A 14,100-nucleotide genomic window follows, 5' to 3' on the forward strand; every position below is an offset into this window, starting at 1 on the left:
GCAGTCACTTTCTGGCTGAAACAGACAAAATAAAAGGAACTTCTTGGGCTCGTCTACACTGGCCCCTTTTCCGGAAGGGGCATGTTAATTTCAGCTATCGTAGTAGGGAATTTCAGCTTCAAAGTAGGAATAAGAGCCTCCGGAAAAGGGCGCTTTTTCCGGAGGATCGGGGCCAGTGTAGACGCTCTTTTCCGGCTTTTCTAAAAGCCGGAAAAAAGCGGCGGACATTTTTATTTAAATGCCGTGGGGGATATTTAAATCCCCCGCGGATTTCCCTACTACAATAGCTGAAATTAACATGCCCCTTCCGGAAAAGGGGCCAGTGTAGACGTAGCCCTTGTGTTTCTTCCTAATGGAAGAAGCACAAATCGTCCTCTGGGATGTGACATTCCATTCCTGCATGCACTTGCAGCTTCCAAAATGAATCCAAGGAAACAAGTGTTGTTAATGTAAAACATTTCTTTTTAAAATCTGGCCCTATGTCTTTTATAAATTGTGTAAAATTTCCCCCCTCCACTGCTTATGTAATGGCTGACTAACCTGTACTAACAACACTGTGAACTAGAGGAAATTGGTGGGTGAGCAATTAATTTAATGGCAGGACTCCCACTGAGTTCAATGAGTCGAGGATTTCATTCTATACATTTAAATATCAATAATTTTTTAATGAAGCAAAACAAAATCATTTAAATACCAAAAGTTGCACTGATTTTGAAATCCCTATACTGACGTTTTTGTCCTCTTTCTGGTAATCATGCAAATAATATAGCAGAAGGCTTTTGTGAGTGGTCATGTTTTGTTTTTGTTTTCTTTACTGAAACTATTAAAAATATAAGGAACATTATATATGTACATAACAGTCTAACCCATTTGGAGACCGCAGAAGTGACATTTTAAAGAATTTTTATCTTTGAGCGACAGTCTTGAGTCTAGGAGGCTCAAAATGTCATCACGTTGCTTTTTAAAATGTTTTGAATATTATTACTAAACCAGTGTAGTTGAGTCAGTAGATGTGCGTTTAGCAGATTAAAATACATTGTACATAAATTGCTGTACATTATTTGCATGAAGCAGTTACTCTTTCCCTATTTCTGACGTTCACATGTAAAGACAATACACCTACCTTGACAAACTGATAAAGAGCATATTAAAAGAGCACTGTCAAATATTTTCATGATACTGTTTATTTTTGGTTGTCCTCTCCATCCTTCCTAATACCTTCTTAGAACATTCACCCTAACAGTGTCTCTAGAAATGTTATTTTCCTTGGGGCACAAACCCTCCCCACTCCACCCCTACTGCTACTGATTATCCTAATGAATTACTTTGCCTACAACCTTGCTTTCTTTAATGCTCTAGAGATTTGAAAATATGAAGTTATATAAATACTAAGAATTATTATTGTTACATCAGAATAATCAATATTATAAACATATATCTATCTTAGGGAGCTGTGTGTCTTATCATTGTGTACGTCCTTCCAATGCCTATTTTTCATGTTAGGTACATCATGAAGAATAAATACTCCATATCAATTCAAGGGTGCAAGTTAGTCTGGCTCATGATACTTTTTTTTGAGGGTACCATCTTGGTCTCTGTAATCTCAGCTATCATTTACAACAACAACAACAACAACAAAATCCCCTAAACAGTACGGGAATATTTAAAGTTGGAAATGTACTGAAATATTTATGCCAGAGCAGCGCCCCATAATTCTGGAGTAAGAGTGCCTTTTTTCTGATTTATATTAAACCAAGTCCAAATCCATCACTACACGAGAAATGGGCACTCTTAGTCCAAAATCAGTGTGTCCTCATAGTGCTACTTCAGTTAATTTTCAAATGTGGATAACCCCTATGTCTCTTACCTGATTTCAAGGAACAGCAGAAAATGTGAACCAGGTACACACCAGTATCCTTGATTTATACAGCCATAATCTGTAGAGAACTTAAGCAATAGCTGTAAGAAGTGTGAACTGCCCCTGCACCCAAATGGCATGCTGACACAAAATGCCTTATTACAAGAAGATAAGTTATCAGCATTTCTGAGAGAGGGAGAAACTCACACACAGATCTGCACATCTAGCCCAGTAGCCTGTCTTCCAACATGGCAATGAACAGAACAGAACAGAGTAACTGTCACCCAGTCTCAGCATCTGGCAGTCAGAGACTTAGTGACATAGAATCATAGAATACTATAACTGGAAAGGTCTTTGAGATGTCATAAAGTCCCACAGCAGGACCAAGCACCATCTAGATCATCCCTGCTAGATGTCTATCTAACCTGCTCTTAAGTATGTCCAATGATGGAGATTCCACAACCTCTCTAAGCAATTTATTCCAGTGTTTCACCACCCTGAGAATTAGGAAGTTTTTCCTAATATCCAGCCAAACCCTCCCTTGCTACAGTTTAAACCCATTGCTCCTTGTCCTATCATCAGAAGTTAAGGAGAACAATTTTTCTCACTCCTCTTGTAACACCCTTTTAGGTATTTGAAAACTGCTATCATGTCCCCTCTCGGTCTTCTCTTTTCCAAACTAAACAAATGCAGTTCTTTCAGTCTTCCCTCATCAGTCATGTTCTCTAAACTTGTAATCATTTTTATTGCTCTTCTCTGGGCACCCACATATCTAGAGCATGGAGTCATATTTGAAATGATCCAGGGTAATAGTTATTGATGGACCTATCACCTATTCATTTATCTAGTTCTAAGTCCAGATGTATATTTTTTTGCATTCACAACATCCCCTGGCAACAAATTCCACAGGTTGACTGTGCATTGTGTGTAGAAATATTTCATTTTTATTGTTTTACGTCTTTCTGTTAATCTCATTGGGTTACCCCTTGTTCTTACATTATGTAGAGAAGTAGAAAACACTTCCTTATTTACTTTCTCAACATCATTCATGATTTTAGAGATCTCTGTTCTCCCCTTAGTTGTTTGTTGTCTAAAATAAACAGCCTCAGTTTTTCTAATCTTTGCCTCATATGGAAGTTGTTCCATTCCCTTACTCATTTTTGTTGCCCTTCTCTGTTATTTTTCCAATTTGAATATGATATTTTTGAGATGGCACCACCAGAACTGCATGGTGTGGTGGGTGTGTCATGGATTTATATTATGGTATTATTAAATTTATTCTCTTACTATCTATTGATCAATCACCTGGTCTGTAGGTTGATTTAGCTGACAGGTTACCTATCAATCAGGCGTTGGGCCATATTTCAGTTTCTCCAGAACTCTTGCTTGATACTGTCTGGTCCTTGGGACTTACTGCTTGTTCCATAGTCAACTTACACTGGGAACTGAGGTTGGCACCACAAGTCATAGAATTCAGGGGGCTACTGCTACCGTTATTTGTATGTACACTTCCTTTGTTTTTCAGGCACCAGTGATACTGGCTGGTAGGAATTTTGGCTAGCACCCTAGCAGGTACACTCTTTCCTGGATGGGACCGCACATCTTTGCAGGCAATATACCATTGCTGTGAAACTCAGGGAGTCCAGCTAGGGGTCACCCTGAACAAAGATGTTTCAGAAGCAGTCAATCCCAAAGAGCACCCTACAATCCCTCAGGGCCCTACGAGCCACCCCTTTGTCCAAGAGAAAAGCGGTGCTACTGATTATTCAGATGTGCAGTGCAGCCCACACCTCTACTGTACTCAAACATCCCCCCATTTTCCTGCCAGTTCCACGGACATAAGCTGAGCAGAGAGAAGTGGACAGGATACCTGTCTCGGGACCTGAGTGCTGGGAACCCGGGATTGATCTCAGAGCAGAGGTACTATTATCTACTTCAGAATAGTTAATCTACACACTGCCCTGGTCCATACCCTCCAGCACAACATCTTGTGAGGGCCTGATAAGACAGCTGAGTGTACCCCATGTCTGTGTTCTCTCCTTATATAATAAGGTGTGTCAGAGACATGACTCCTTGCGTTTTGACTGGATCACACTCAGCTGGGGCACTTCCACAATGCAAATATTAAATAACAGGAGTATTTCAGACTAGAACAATCCACTAAAGGTACGTCTAGACTACAAGCCTCTTTTGAAAGAGGCTTTTTCAAAAGAGAGCGTCTAGACTGCAGTCACTTCTTTCGAAAAACCGCACGCTTTTTCAAGAGAGAGCACCCAGGCAGTTGGGATGCTCTCTTTCGAAAAAGCCCTGTTTGCATTCAAGAACACCTTTTTTCTTAAGAACACTTTTGAAATAAGTGTTGTTCCTTATAAAATGAGGTTTGCCGTGGACGAAAAAACTGCTGCATTCTTTCGATTTAATTTTGAAAGAATGTGGTGGCAATCTAGATGCAGGGCAATTTTTTTTCGAAAAAAGGCCACTTTTTTTTCGAAAAAACGCTGTAGTGGAGATGCACCCTAAGAGACCAGAAATTAATTGATCAACATGCAATCATGTGGGAAGGAGAGTTGTCCTGCATGGGAATGATCCCTGTGGCTTCTCTGCTTGTTTTTCTTTATTTTCTCTTTTCCTTTCCTTTTCTTTTCTTTCTGCTGGCTGGCCAGCTATTGCTGCGTCCACACACATTTCATGACTCCATAGGCCCTGTGGGAGCTTTCCTTCTCACATAAACATCTTCATGGAGCTCTGCAAGATGCCTGCTCGGAGCTACATTATGGGTTTAAGCCAAGGTTTAAACAACACAGAATTGTGACACTGTTTTTTGTGTCTAAGGATTTCCTATCACTGATTGTTCTTTGCCCCAGTCCTAGACTCCGCAAAGCCTCACCTCTCTTCTGTTTTACTGTTAGAGAGGGATAGTGTATGAACTAGCTTCCTAGAGCAGAGTCAGGTTTCTCCTCTGATGCTTCAAACCCAAATATGAGCAGGCAGGTTATTGCTCTTAACTCTATTTTCCTCCCAATAAGCTGCAAACAAAGGCCTAATCTTCTAGGATGGATGAGATGCACTTGCTTTGCGTAGGCCACTTCCTGCAGGTATCACAATGGTCTTTCTTTTCTCAGGACTGGGCAAAGCTTTTTTGCTAACTTTGAGTTCTGCTTGTGATGGGTCTTATAGTTCCCCCAGAAGCTGGATTCACAGTCTCTGCTCCACTCACAGCTCATGGAGGGGGAGGCAGGAGACCGAGTCTTCACACAGCATGGCATAGTTCTGCTACTGGCCAGTCCTTATTAGTATTTCCAGGTTTTCTCTTAGATGCTTGACTTGAGCAGTGAAAGCATCTGGGGCTCCTGAAGAGGTACAATGCATTCCCTCCCTCAGCCACCTCTTGGAGGTGTCGGCCTGTATTGTTTTGACTGATGCCTCTCCCCTAAGCTGGATCCCCTGCTGAGAGGTTCCTTCTCTTCCTTGCCAGAGAGTACATGCCCGGGAAGAAACAAGAGAGAGGACTATGCAGCACTGTAAAGACTAACAAGATGCTTTATTAAGTGATGAGCTTTCATGGGCCAGCCCACTTCCTCATCACCTAATAAACCATCTTGTTAGTCTTTAAAGTGCTGCATAGTCCTCTCTTGTTTGAGCAAGATCAGACTAACACAGCTACATCTCTATTAACACTCTACAAGCCCAGGAAGAGTCCGCTTGTGCACTAGCTAGAGGGCTGAGGGTAAACAATTGCATGGAGGTTAGGCCTTCCCAAAGGGCAGAGAGGGATCCAGGAAGTGCAGTGCCAGGAAGGTCACCGAGTCAAATATGTGAGAATTGGTGTCTGTACCACACCTATGTCCAGAGTGCCAGGAGACAAAATGAGGCTTCAGGGGTGTCAGGAGATCCAGGTGGATATCGTAGCTCTCTTTCTCACTTGTCTTTGCACAGGTGCACCTTACCTGCTCCACACACGACAACTTCATATATCTAGCTTCGTAAAAAGCCTTAGCACGTGCATAAGGTGCTTAGCAGCCACACTGGACAGCAGCCTCAAGTGCCTCTGGGGCAGTCAACAGGGAAGCTCCAGAGACCAGATAGCTACCTTTGTTACCCTCTCTGGTTGTTCTGGGACTGGCAGATTCTGCCTGCTACCATGCTAGATCAGTTGCCTAAGGCTCCTGATCAGGCCTATGAGGTGACCTAGATGAAGAGACATCAGTGAAGATGATGTGCAATGAAAGGGTTCACTTTGTTGCCATGTCTGGTTTTTAAGGATGCAGATATGCGTTTCACCTTCCTGAATGGGGCATGTTCCATAAAGGGTCAGGATTTTAACTGAAGTTGATGGTTTTTATGTTGATGACAAAAGAGGTGAAGAATAGCTCCAAGCAGAGGGAGATGATGACATTTAGAGAGTTGACAGTCACATTTAACCAAAGCTGGAGAAAGATGAGCTTCAATCCACTGTTTGTTTTTCCTTCAGACTGGAAGCTAATCATCTTAGCTCTTGGCTGGATGAAAAAGAGAGATAGGGGATCTCTGTATTGGTAATGCACCTTTAAAAATAGACTTTTTATGAGAGGCCCTTACTGTCACTCTGAGCCTTCCTCTCAAACAGGCAGCGTTAATACAGGGAAATCTAAGGCCAGGCACGTGCCAGGTTTCAAACCATGCAAAAGCAAACACCATCAAAATTAGAATATTTGGAATATTTCTGAGGAGAACTGTTGATTAGAAGTTGGATATTGTCAACGGCCATCTACTATGTTCCCCAGCACCTTAATAATTCTTATCTGCTCCATCCACATGGCAATCGACACTTGGCACGTTGGGGGAAATGACTCTGTGTCATATCAGCACCAGGCACCTGTGCTACATAAATGAGACAGAAAGTAATCTCTCCAGGATTACCTGTCTGTATGTATATTGGAGACTGGCAAAAACGTCATGAATAAATGATTGTTCTGTGTGACAAAGAATGTAATTTAAGCTAGTGCTTATTAATAGTGAGTCGACAAGTATGTAGAGAAGAAGCCAACTAAGAAAATTCTTTTGGTCACTTTTCCTCTCCATATTTGTACTGTCTGTTCTTTTTTCCCTCCCTTTCAAAAAAGTGAAACATTCTGAAATGGCTCAGAGGTATTGTGCAGGGAGTGGAGCAAACTGGATTAGCTGAGACACATCATTTAACTAAGCTCCTCTGCTGCCAGAATTCATTTAAACTGACAGTTTGTTTATATTGAATCGAGAGCGGAAATAGTTTTGCAGATTAAGGACAAAAGTTATGGCATTTTTTGACCTACATGAGTGGGTAGGAGCAAGCTGCTAGAATAGGCAGGCTTGCTGTGTGTAATGCTGAGCAACCTTAAACCAGAAGGAAAAGGCAAAAGGCTGCTCAGTATTTTGTTAGGGGAAAGTAACAAACATAAATGTACTTCTCAGATTTGAAATGTTTCCAAGTCCATGCTTTTTCCCCTAGAAACTGCTCTCACCAAACCTTGGAATTTGAAATCTAGCCCATGAGAATGAGTGGCCCCTCTGCTTGGGTAGAAAAATAGGGTTTGGATTTAATCAGTTGAGGCGTATTTGATAATGGTTTATTGAGCTTTTGCAGTAGGAACTGTCACTAGCTCAGGATAACAGAAATATAGATGCTCTGTGCTGTTAGCTAGTGTGTGGTGGATTGTTCAGAGGGAGGGTAGAAAATCTACTGGTGAAGCTATCATACTGTGTTGGTGCCACAAGCTGATAGCTCCTGGGGCATTATATCTAATGGTCTGGTTTAAAAAAATATGAAATTATATTAAAATGTTTATTAGATGCTTTTTCCCTAGCAGACTCTCAGCTCAGTGCCTTTTCCCACAGGCCAGAGGGTGTACAGCCCTATGGGGCTATAATTCTGTACAGCTGTTTGGCGGCAAAATCAGCAGGTCCATGAGGTTTGAGAGCATTCAACATGCAATTGGAATTTTCAGAGACTTTGAGCATGTAGCTAAGAAGTTTTACTGAGTATGTGAAAATGGTGGCAGGTCCTTGTGTCTTATAACTTGAACAAATGCTGATAAGACCAGTAAAAGGCACCTCCTTGACCCCAGGACTGTCTCCTCCGCCAGATTTCATGCTTCTGCTCCAAACTCCTGAGGCATTCACAAAAAGAGAGATTATATTGCCACTGTACAGAGAACATCCTGTTTTTTCTCTAACCTGATCTCACAAAAGGCTGTATGGCTCTTGTACAAACTACAGTGCCAATTTGTGGCAGAGAACAAGCATGGAAAATGTCATCCTACACAATTGAAGTTTGACAAAATTGTACTTCACTGAAAATAGGGTGGTAATAGGAAATATTTGACACTGGTGGTGATATAAACACACATGGTAGAGGCAGTATAAAGAATTTGTGGCAGTTTATTGTGAAATGTATACATCATGCCAAACAAGTTGTTTCCCCATTACGCTGCCCCTAGTCATAAAGAGGTTCTGACAGCATGCTTGATCAGGTCCAAAATAAGAAAATTGATAACCAAGAAAAATATGGAAGAAAGTTACATGAGAGAAACTCATTTTTTCTGTGGGTAGACCTCAAATTTGGAAGGGCTGGGGTTGCTAATCCTGGGGCTGATAGGAAAAACTTTGCATGCACAGCATCGGATTTCCAGCACATCTGACTTTGGCTGGCACAAGAATAGTTTTGTCAGTCAGTTTAATTGATCAAGGCAGGGAAGTGGCTTAGTTATTTTCCCTCCATTGCTTTGGCCTTTATTAATGCATATAAAACAAACAAGAGTTTGGAGGCTATTTCAAGTGAAATTCCTGCACACAGAGAAACCCTGCGTCTTATGTCATAATTGAGTCTCTGCGCAGGATGAATAGGAAATTATTGTTTTTAAAACAATAATCTAGCAGCATATTTTGGAGGGACTTGGCAAACAGATGGGAGGTGGAGCCATACTGGTTCATTCTTCAGTAGCCCTGAATAGAAACAGGAGATGAAATTTGTCACAGTTTCTTTCAGTATCCAAAGTTCATTAGCTAGTTAATTTGGAGGTGAGACGTAATGGACTGGCCTCTGTGAAAACAGATGGGTATTTTATTATCTTAGCATAAATATGAAGGGGTAGGACCAGTTCCACAATTGTGCTTTTTAGTTATTTCTTTTTTCAAACAGGAGACTTGAATTTACTAGCCTGTCAAAAAATTTCTCAGACATGGATTTCATTAGCTTTTAGTGTAACTTTTTCTTCTACATTCTAGCTGCTGCCCTCAGCAAACACAACTGCCCTGCATTATTCAGAATCTAGTGCAAATGATACCATAGCAATGTTCTGCTAAATAAAAGAACCCTGGCTCTCTGACGCATTCACTCCCGTGTTCCATGGCTTTCATGTTTATCCTTCCATTTCCCCAGCTGTGTTTTGGAAAAAGCAGTTAGAGATCTAGCCCTTAAAGGTACAGTTTTGATTTCAAGTATCCAGAACAATCCCCCACCTTAGGCCCCTGAGTGCCGTGAGATGTAATGCTCTCACACAGCTATGCACACAGCTTGCCATGGAAAAGACTTGGGAAATAGTAACATGGGGGCTGTGTCTAGATTGCATCCCGTTTCCGTAAAAGGGATGCAAATTAGACACATCGCAATTGCAAATGAAGCGGGGATTTAAATCTTCCCCGCTTCATTTGCATAAACATGGCTGCCGCTTTTTTTCCGGCTCGGGGCTTTGCCGGCAAAAAGCGCCAGTCTAGACGGGGATCTTTCGGAAACGGCTTTATTTTCCGAAAGATCCCCGTCTAGACTGGCGCTTTTTGCTGTAAAAACCCCGAGCCGGAAAAAAGCGGCAGCCATGTTTATGCAAATGAAGCGGGGAAGATTTAAATCCCCGCTTCATTTGCAATTGCGATGTGTCTAATTTGCATCCCTTTTACGGAAACGGGATGCAATCTAGACACAACTGGGGGGTCCTGGGAGAGGTAAGTCACAACATAGTGGGAGGAAAGGGAGGTGACTCGCTTATTGTTTTGTTTTGTTTTCATCATCTGGAACAACTTCAGAGATTTCCAGAAGAGAAGCCACAATTAACGATCTAAAAAGGAAGGAATTGCTATGGCAAAAGAGATTATCTCCCCCCCCACACACACACAGAAAGGGTCAGACTGGTCAGAAAAGGGAAAAGAACTGTGGGGAAAAGTCACAGTGTTGACACTAAGGATGTTAAATATCAGTTAACTTACTACTCGAGTAGTCCTTAACATCCTCAGTTGACGCTGTTTCCATTTCACAGGAATGGTTTTTCATTTTTAATTGTTTTCTCAACGTTTGAAATTTTCATGTTATTCTTTTCTCTGTGCATACAGAGAGGCTCAGGACTACACCACCTGGGCCAAACTAATACCAGGGTTAGGTGGTCTCAGGCTGAGCACATGACCAGCTCTGCGCTTCTCCTGTGCTACCAAACAGCAGCTACCTGCTCAGCAGCAGATAGCCAAGGCACGTCACACAGGAGAAGTGACTCGCCTTTTGAGATCAGCTTTGGCTGGGCTACTGTTCCCTGGCCACACTGTGCAGCTTTCTTTCCTGCAGTTCTTGCGCAGCTCTTAGTCTCATCTCCGAGGTCCAGCGCTTCCCAGCCTATCATTTCCTGTTGTGCTCCCCTGCCCAGAGGAGAGGCTCCAACTTCCCCAACAACTCCCTCATGTGCCGCCTCAAACCCGCTTCTTACCTGCTCTTCTTTGGCAGGGAACTCCGTGGCCCTCCACCAGACCTCGCAGGGCTGGAAACAGCTGGATAAATGCGAGTGTCACCTAGCTGCCCTTCCAATGCTGCCTGTAGTCGTGGCCACTTGCTGTCTGTTTTCTACTCGAACCCAATTGCAGGGCTTCCCTGGTGCTGACACGCATGAAATGATGCACTCCAGCTGTTCCCTGATTGAATTTCCCCTTTGTGCAGGGCCAGATGCTGCTCCAGGAATACCAGTGTGAGTGCAGGGTTACTCCAGCATAAGAGAGGGTAGCATTTGGCCCTACATTGTCGCTATGTTAATTTTCTCAGACTTTGGACTGGACCAAATAATCAAACTTTTTAGTTTGGTCTGTGTCTGATTTCAGGCATGTTTCTAGGAGAAGGGGCTCTAGACAGATGTTGGGAAGGATTAAAATATAATTTCTCTATCAAATGGAACAGACAAGGGAAAAGAGGCGGGGCAAAGTCCTGAAGGGCACAATTTCAGGAGCTGGAGGTGACCCACAGGTATGACACACAAAGGAGAGTGAGTGGAAAGTTCCTGCTTGGGCCAGGTTCCTGGCATGGGAGTCTGGTGCTGAATTAGGTAACAGCTACCGTCCTGCCTACCGGGAAAGTCTGCCTTGCAGGTAAACCTACTCCCTTTTTCTCCTGCTAGGGGAACCAAAGGTACCTAGAGGCGCCAAAGTATGACGAAAAAATCCCCACCTCTTCACACTTTCCCTTGACAACAGTGTCACACAGGAAGCTATATGCAAATGGGAGCAATTCAATGGGTGATCAGAGGTCCAGAAAAACCCCTCAAACTGACTCTTATGAGTCAGAGAAAATTGTAGTTTCTATGGCAGCTTGGGTTCCACGAAGACCATGCAGACTCCACAGGATTGGGGTCACAGTGAACAAAACATGTAGCTGCTTTGATGTTAGCAACTGACATTCTGAGGCTCAGCAAATGTTTGTTTGTTACAGTACTGATAGCCAGCTCTGCCCTGGACTTTCAGCTGTGTAGTCTCTAGCACTGTTCAAGGGACGTCTGGCTCATGCTGTGAAGGCTTCACATTTCACTAACCAGATATTAGATTAGGCTGCGTTTCGCTTTTTGTTGTGGTTTATAATTAAGTCAGTAAATCTGAAATTTTTCAAGAACTCCATCCAGCTCCCAGGAGGTCCTGTGAACACTGACCTGTTGGGTCCATCTGGCCCTGCAACATCTCCCCAGGAAGCTTGTACTAGAATGTCAGCCTAGAGCTTTCTCTGCACATTGCCTGCTAATCACCCCACTGAGGCAGAGGAGCTAGTCTGGCTTCTCTTGTGGAAATATTTACTATTTTAAATAAACCTCTTAACTGGCAGTTCTTCTTCGAGTAGTGTCCCCATAGGTGCTCCACTCTAGGTGAAGGGTCGCCCTGAGCCGCAGATCGGAGCTTTGTATTGCAGTTTCCCCTGTTGAGCCACGCATGCCCAGGAGGCATCTCGAGCCTTTCCCGCCTCCTGAGGATTGCGGCTCAACCCCCTCCACTCTAGGTGTTCCCTGTTCCTCTTTAACCGCCCTCGTCAGCGGATGGAGCAGCCAGGAGCTCCCTGTCAGACTGACTACTTTCCCTTTAGTTATTTAGGCATAGTTACCTTCCCCTGTTCTATCCAAGTTAGTCTCTCCTTGTTTTCTTAAAAAAACACTAGAAATAGGAAAAATAGACTTAATTAAAATCCCCACTCGGGGCTTGAACTCACCTCAAACCGGGACTCCGGTGAACCAGCGTTCTCCCAGCTGTCAAAGCAAGTGACAAAGACATTTAAAAAAAAAAAGAAGAAAAACCACACAAACATATACTACAATAACAGTATAGAAGATAAATATAATAATCTGAAGGAAGAGAGAGTTCGCCATGTCCGGCTCCTCAGGGTTTAAAAAATGTGGTCAACGCCAGGACCTAATGCCGGCTTCAGATGGTCACTCGGACTGCATATGCTGTTTGGGGGAGACTCACTCTCCCCACAACTGTACCCATTTTAATTCCCTAATGGCAAGAGCCAGAAAAGACTGTGAGCTCCGCCTCAGAATGATTTTATTTGAAAAAGCTTTACAGCCTGCGGGGGAACAATCTATAGCGCGGCAAGAGCCTCCCCCGCCTTCCAGGAATATCCTGAGAGCGAGACCCTCTCCATCCCGCTCCCTTCCAGCCTCTTCCTCTCCCAATCACAGAGAAGAGGCACACGAGGCTGGGAAGTCCCCTGCCACTAAGGCTTCGGGGCGATCCTCCCACTCCACACAGGCATCAGGGCGTGCAACAGCTGTGAGCGGCCCCTGGAGCGCTCTAAGCAGCCGGCAAGGCAGGAAAAGCCGGTGCCGCTTCAAACCGTGGTGCCGCTTGAAAGCGCAGCACCGCTTCCAGCTCCGGCGCCGCTTCAAACCTCTGCGGCGCCGAAAGCTACAGCACGGCTTAAAGCTGCAGTGCCTCTTAAAGTCACGGCACCGCAGCAAAAGGATGGGTAGCCTCCGAAGCCACTGACACCAACTGATGCTCCGCTGGTCCTGCCACAGCCAGACAAGGCTGCTAGGGATCAGCCCCAGCAAGAGACTGATCCACACAGCAGGCATCATTATCTGTGCCTAACCTCTACTTCTTATTCTCCTGGGAGGTCTCCATCAAGGCAATCCCCTCCCAGGTCAATATCACCGTTGTCTCTTCAGGACGCTCCCCTTCCTGATGATGACATACGTCACCTGGAAAGGCTTGCTCCCACCATTATAGGGCACTGCCACAACATAGCCCATGGCACCCATACTGGCCTTACCCACCTCCACCTTATCCACCGCAATGGGGACCGTGGGAACACTGGGAGCCATATGGACACCGCTCTCCACCTCGCTCCACCGCATCCCGGAGAAGCTAGCCTCGGCCACAACCCCTACCCCCAGCAAGTCTTTTGGAGGACGAGGCGGAACGAATCTCAGACAATGACTCAGATACTCAGTCAGTAAACGTCACACACTCTGATGCCCTTGATGCGCAACCAGAGGACGCCGTAGTACCATCAGACACTGGAACAATTGATGATCTAAAACAGTTCCAAGAACTATTCAAGAGAGTAGTGACAAGCCAGAATGTCTCCCTGCAAGAGGTGCAGAAGAAACAATACCAACTGCTAAAGAATCTACATCCGACACTACATGGCAAGATTGCCCTACCCATAGACGGGGCAATCATGGAGACCACAGAAGACCTGTGGAAGACGCCTGCATCCATCCAACCAACTAACAGGAAAATTGACAGAAAGTACTTTGTCCCCTCAAAAGACGATGCCTTTCTCTTCACTCACCCACAACCTAACTCACTAGTCGTGGACTCAGCACAACAACAAGCGAAGCTTCCACAATATAGGACAATTGGGCAATGCAAACAAGGACCACAAAAAGTTGGACTCCTTTGGCAAGAAAATAACTTCTTTCACTCTACAACTCAGAATATCAAATTGCTCTGCTTTCTTAGCAAATCACTACTTTGACAACTACTCA

This window comes from Pelodiscus sinensis, chromosome 7, assembly GCF_049634645.1.
Source record: "Pelodiscus sinensis isolate JC-2024 chromosome 7, ASM4963464v1, whole genome shotgun sequence".
Taxonomy (NCBI): Eukaryota; Metazoa; Chordata; order Testudines; family Trionychidae; genus Pelodiscus; species Pelodiscus sinensis.